We start from the raw sequence: 6,700 nt of genomic DNA on the forward strand, positions 1-6,700 counted from the left end.
ATCATTAATAACCGAAAATTGTCGAAATGGACAACACGAAAACAAATAAATAATTAATGCATCTTCCACAAAAAAAAGAAACAACAACTTTTTCAAAAGCATTTTACAACTAATAATCAAGAGAACAGAAATAGATACTGAAAAAGCGTGGCAACGCAAACTTGAGTTTGTTAGACAGGCCGGCCATCATCCATTTTGTATGGATTTCAACATTTGAATAGAAAAAGAGCTTCTGGCGTTTCGGAATATTAATCAATTGACTTAATTACATTGGGTCAAACATTTTAGAGGTCAAAATGAAACATGAAATGTGGCATAGGCAATAAAATGTTATTAACCACTAACCAGCAGCAAAAGTTGTATGGAATGGTAGATCTATTTCAAAGCAATGGAGGTAAATAAAAAACAAGTGAAAAGGGCGTTAAGTTCGGGCCGTCCAAACTTTTGATAACTTTTATCTTTGGAGGAAGAAAGGTCTCATTATTTCTGTGCTTTTAGAAAAAATTGTAAAGAAGAAGATAATCTTAGGCCTTTTTAGCTATAGGAAAACCTATCCTACCAAAGTTGAATTTAAATATAATAACACATCGCATGTCAACTCTACTGTTATAATTTGTACAGACTCTCAAAGACGGCAATCCTGTCGACCATGTAGGAAAGTAATTCATTTTATATCGATAATAGTTTCGGAGAAACGACTATTTTTTATACCCTCAGCCATATGGATACAGGGGGTATATATCATTTGATGTGGCCAAATCGTGCCTCATCGAAATAACGGTTTTAGACGCGGTCCGCCGTCCATCTGTCCGTCTGTATGTCTTCTGGCTGGTGCGCACGATAACCCTCGAAGGGAGTATCCGATTTGATCCAAACATGGTACAACGTAATATTTTTATCAAACTTACATCGAATCCGGAGATGGGCAATATCCACTCCTACTGGCACCTCCCCCACAAAAGTTTAAATTTTCCAAAAAAAAGTATTTTACTGCACAGAAAAAGAAAGGATAATCCGATTTCGCTCTAACTTTGCAAATCATAATATTTACATCAGTGTTAGATCAGGTGCTAAAATGGACAATATCGGTGCACTCCAAATACATCCCCCACAAAGGGTCTAACTTTTGAATAATAAGAATTCTTATAAAATGTGATGTAAGAGTCCGATTGTCTTTAAATTACATCCATCACATCATTTTTATTAACCCATGGTCTGGTTCGAAGATGGAATATGTCGGCCCACTCATTCTGGTACCTCCTCCACAGAGGATCAACATTTTTAAGATCAATGAAGTCGTGGCACATCTCAATTTTCTATCAACACCAGATCTGTTATAAAGATGGCAGAGATCGGATCATTTGTTCTGGTACCTCTCCCACAAAGGATAACGTTTTTGAATAACCGGTCATAAAATTGGAAATGAGCATCCCGTTCTCTTCATATTTGACACATCGCATTATGTCTACCATCACAAGATTTGCTGTTATGATGGAATATATCGGTCCACTCCTTCTGGTACCTCCCCCACAAAGGGTGAAAATTTTGAATCTCCATGATGCTCATAAAACGCGAAATTAACATTCGATTCCATTCAGACTTGGTACATATCAATATTTCCATCAACACGAGATCTGTTATAAGAATGGTAGAGATCGGATCTTTTTTGCTACCTCACCCACATAGGGTTCAAGATTTTAAAAAACAAAACGCTCAAAGAAATCGAAATAAGCAACTCACTTCAAATTTCACACATACAAACGTTTTTGCGTGTCAGCGGGTCGTCATGCTAGCGTGTTAGCCTGTGTGTAGGACTGATGCACTGCAGGTGCTAGTGGAGGACAAGGTGGAGGAACAGTGACAAGGGAAGGGCGACATTCGAATTTATTCGTGACGCAACGTTCGTACTGGGCCAGCCAGACTTTCGCTTCGGCTTAAGTACTGGTTTCTTGCTGACGGGGCACGGCTCTCTCAATGCATTTCTGCATAGGAGAGGTCTTGCCCAGACGGATTTATGTAGTTGCGGGATGACTGAGGACTAGGTGCATGTACTGACGGAATGCCAGTACTATAATGACATTAGATGTTAAGCCAATATGGGTATTACGTATGGATGGATTTCAGTGGGTCCTTGAAGACGATCGGACCTTTAGATGTTTAAGTAATTTTGCGCGTGAAGTATTTAATAGAAGGACAAGATTTAGTGGAGGGTTCCCGCACATAGTGGACGGTGGAGCGCGGGTTGTTGGGCCAGTTTGGTCCTTGGACCTTTGGGATGATTGCTGGTGTTCCTTTGTGGATGTTGTGTAGGCTATCCGTAAGGGTAGTCCTGTTTATTTTTTGTGTTGTGCACTCCGTTGCTGTGGTCCAAACCACCGCATCCAAATAACGTGCGAGCGAATTGGTACTCACTTTTAAGGGGGTGTTAGTGGACGCATTGCATTCACCCGGTGCTAAGACCAATGTGAGATAGACCTCAAGGTAGGTGCTCACATAAAACAACACACAGGTATAGTCCAAACCTGGCACGTCGCAATATTTATATCATATTTGTTTATTTAAAAAAAAGTTAAAAAATCCCCCATTCTTGTTAGGGAAACTTCAAATGTATTAGTCGCATTTGCTCCACACTAATATCCCTTCGTCTACAACTTTAAAAAGGCGAACGTTAACAATTCCGATAGCAATCAAAAATCAATTGGCAGATGTCGATATTTCTTTTACAAATCACGTAAATCACCACCCAAACGAATTATCTCCAACATTCACACCGTAACCAATTAGGCCAATAACAATAAAAATAGAAAAAAAAAAAATTAAATTAAAAAACTGGCTAATGATGGGGGTTCAAAACAAAAATACACCCAGGCACACACACAAACACACACAAAAAACATAGAAGTCGTGCCAAATCAAGTCAAAAAGAAAGAAAATAAAAATTTATTCAATTTTCAAAAAAACAAAAAAATGTGATTTTATAAATTGAACTAAAACACGAAACAATAAATCTAAGCCCATTTTTAATTGTGGCCCAAAATCGAGAAAAAGAAGAAAAAGGGAATCAACACACGCCAGCCGGCGGCAGATACAAAGAATGGTAACTGATGGCAGCAACGCAGAAAAAGGCAATCTAAATTCGAACATTGAAACCAGGTGCTTGGTTTTTGGTTTTGCATGAATGGCGAGAAAATTGAAAACTTTTACCGCACACAGACGGCCAGGGCCAGCCAGCCAGCCAACCGAATCTCTTTCTAATTTCCGATTGAATGGCCGTGGATCAAAACAAATTCAGTGAGTGAGTGCTTTTCATTGTCTTCTTGTCCAGTTACAAATAAATTTTATTATCGTTTAACAATTTACAATTGAAGTGGAGAAAACAACAACAACAACAACAACACAAACCATGACACGCCAAAGCAATGCCCCGCCATCATCATCGGCAACGTCACCAACGACTCACTGACTACCAGCACAACTGGAGCTCGTTCACACATCAGTTGAAAATTCTATTTGTATTGAATTTCAAATGATGCCACTTTGGTTTCAATTTCAATTTTAACCACTTCTACCACTCGCAACACACGGACACACGTCTGTCCAGTTTTTTTTCGCTCTCTGCAACATCCCCCAACCCCGCCATGCATTTCCATTGGAATGTATTGCATTGTGCTGGTATTTGGGCGCTAGAGAGGGTGGAGGTGTAGCAGAAGGTGGGTGTATCTTTCATGGTCTCTACAAAATAATTAAAACCAACCAAAGCGCTGTAACGCATTGGAAAAATGTGAATCAGGAAGTAGAGAGGGTTTTAGTTCAATGTGATTTACATGAAGTCAAAATACATTTTAAAGAGATTTTTCACAGTACGAGGCAGGCAGGGATTTGTAAATAATTAATTTAAACTGTGGAGGTGAAATTTTTACCACCAATAATTATACCCCCCACCATAGTATGGAGGGTATATGAAGTTTGTCATTCCGTTTGTAACACCTCCAAATATACATTTTAGACCCCACAAAGTATATATATTCTTGATCAGCATAAAATTCTATGTCGATTTATCAATGTCCGTCCGTCTGTCCGTCTGTGGAAATCACTCTTGCTTCCGAACGAAATGAAGTAGGTTGATAAAATTTTACTCAAATGTGTACTATGTCTGCAGGACCTTTGGTATCAAAAAAAAATGTGCCATGTAGGTCCACGTCTTCGTATAGCCCCCATATAACGGTATCTCCCGATATTCGGTATTTTGATGATTTCGCGACATTATTTACCGGAATTGTTTCAGTTTTAGTACTTGAAGTTCGTAATGAATACTACATCCTAAGACAAAAAATGAGCCATGTAGGTCCACGTCTTCATATATCACCTCCCGATATTCGGTATTTTCATGATTTTAGCGACATTATTTACCGGAATTGTTTCAAATTTCGCATTTGAAGTTCGTAATGAATACTACAGCCTATTACGTAAAATTGTCTGTGCAGGTCCACGTCTTCATATAGCCCCCATATAACGGTACCCCCTATATTCGGTACTTTGATGATTTTAGCGACATTATTTACCAGAATTGTTTCAAATTTCGCATTTGAAGTTCGTGAAGATCGATATTACAGCCTATGATAGAAAATTGCCTGTGCATTATAAACAGATTTTTTTTTCAAATTTCGCATGTGAATATTGTAATAGCTTGTGACAAAAGTTGCCTATGCAGGTCCACATCGTCGTATAGACTCTAATATACGGCTATATTAGGTATTTTCAAGATTTTAACAGATTTTTAAGGGATTTTAGTTTTTTGAAAATTATTAAATTTGTACCAAATGGTGGAGGGTATTCAAAGATCGACCTGGCCGAACTTACAGCTTTTTTACTTGTTTTACTTAAAACATTATTACTTTCTTTTCAAATATATGCTACTCCATTTTTAATTACAAAAAGCAAGACACTTTAAATAAAACAGGTACTTTATACAGAAAATTTTGAAAAAAAAAAACTTTTGCAAGGAGAGTGAGAACTTTTAGGTTCTGACCATCAATGGCGTGGGTTACGAAGTAATGGGTCAATATTGTCCATTTCGTGTCGGACCTAAATACTCACTTCACTTTATATAAGATATGTGATAATTTTTGAACACACATGGATGGGCAAGCTTACAAGAAACACGCACATTCATATCCAATTTGATGCGAAATCATAAATTCCATATTCATCTCAGGTTTCTGGTTGAGAGAAATATTTACATATAGCAAGTTGTAAAGAATCACTGATTTGTTTCAAAAGTTTTGAAAATTGGGACCCTTTGTGGGTGGGGAAGGGGTTCGCACATATATAATCATCATATCAGATATTGTCTTAGCAAAAAAATTTGTGAGTGTAAAATTTGAAGTTCGATACTTAATTTGCTTTCTTTGAGCGTTGTCTTTATCAAAATCTTTAACCCTATGTGGGAGAGGTATCAGAAGGGGTTCGCACATATACATAATATTCATAACACATCTTATGTTGATAGAAATATTGAGGTATACAGGGTTGTCCATATTCGACGGACCCATCTGGCAACGCCATAACTTTTGACAGAGATGTCACATCGCTTAATGACATACCGCGTTTGAAGCGTCAGTCCAAGCAGATTTTTACCATGAACCAATACACGCCACGCGAGCGCTCTGAAATAGTTGAAATTTACATTCAACAGAAGAAGTCAATTGTGAAAAAAAATGTGTGAAGTGCGCCTTCTAAGAACACCATTAAGCGTTTATACGAAAAATTTTCGACTGGTAAGACTCTTTCTAATCCGAAGAGGCCATATAAAAGTCGACAAAGGCGAGCGGCCGAGAATATCGCTGCCGTACGAGCCAGTGTTGAAAGGTCCCCAAGAACATCCCAAAAACGCCGCTCTCAGCAGTTGGGCATGGCTCGGTCCACTTTACAACGGATTATTCGCATTGATTTGCATTTGTTCCCGTACAAAATTCAATTGACGCAAAGAATGTTGCCTGCAGACAAGCCTCGTCGATTGGAATGGGCCCAAAGAGTCATGGGTCCGTCGAATATCGGCAACCCTGTACTAAGTCTGAATGGAATCGGATGTTCTTTCTGTGCAGTAAAGTATTTTTTTTTTTTTTTTTTTTGGAAAATTTCCTCCTTTTTGTGAAGAGGTACCAGAAAGAGTGGACCAATATTGCCCATCTCCGTACTCGATCTAAATTTGATAATAATATTTCGATGAACCACATTTAGACCAAATCGAATACTCTCTTCGAGAGTTATCGTGCCTATCAGCCAACTAGACAGACAGAAGGACGGACATTGCTAGATCGATTCCCAATTTCCTCTAACGTATTTGGTCCAAGGAGACCTAGGTTCTAAAACCGTTATTTCTATAAGGCACGGATACATACCCTCTCTAGCCATATGGCTGAGGGTATAACAATTTTAAATGTCGAATTTCTGCTTTTCCGAAAGACGTATTTGACGTAGTTGGAACATCTGTTTCGTATTGGTTTCAGATCTATGATGATTATTCGAAAAGAGGAGCAATTGGGCTCAACATTTGATTTTTTATGTAATAGATATGAGGATGTTTCTTAAGGGAATCTTCATTATAATCAAAAGGGTTTCAGATCTATAGAAACTTTACTGCAAATTGTAGTGTTGTAGGGTATTAGATGGTCGGCTTTGTTTACTTTTTAAGGGCATT

General features: G+C 38.1%; 1 long non-coding RNA gene across 1 annotated transcript; it reads left to right on the forward strand.

The window, feature by feature from the left end:
* The first annotated feature begins 2,934 nt into the window (after positions 1–2,934).
* LOC131804261 (uncharacterized) lies at positions 2,935–3,355 on the forward strand. Its single transcript, XR_009343026.1, has 2 exons — positions 2,935–3,097; positions 3,154–3,355. It is a non-coding gene; the product is annotated as an uncharacterized LOC131804261 (long non-coding RNA).
* Positions 3,356–6,700: the final 3,345 nt, after the last annotated feature.

Source organism: Musca domestica, unplaced genomic scaffold (assembly GCF_030504385.1).
Source record: "Musca domestica strain aabys unplaced genomic scaffold, Musca_domestica.polishedcontigs.V.1.1 4, whole genome shotgun sequence".
In the NCBI taxonomy this organism is placed as follows: Eukaryota; Metazoa; Arthropoda; class Insecta; order Diptera; family Muscidae; genus Musca; species Musca domestica.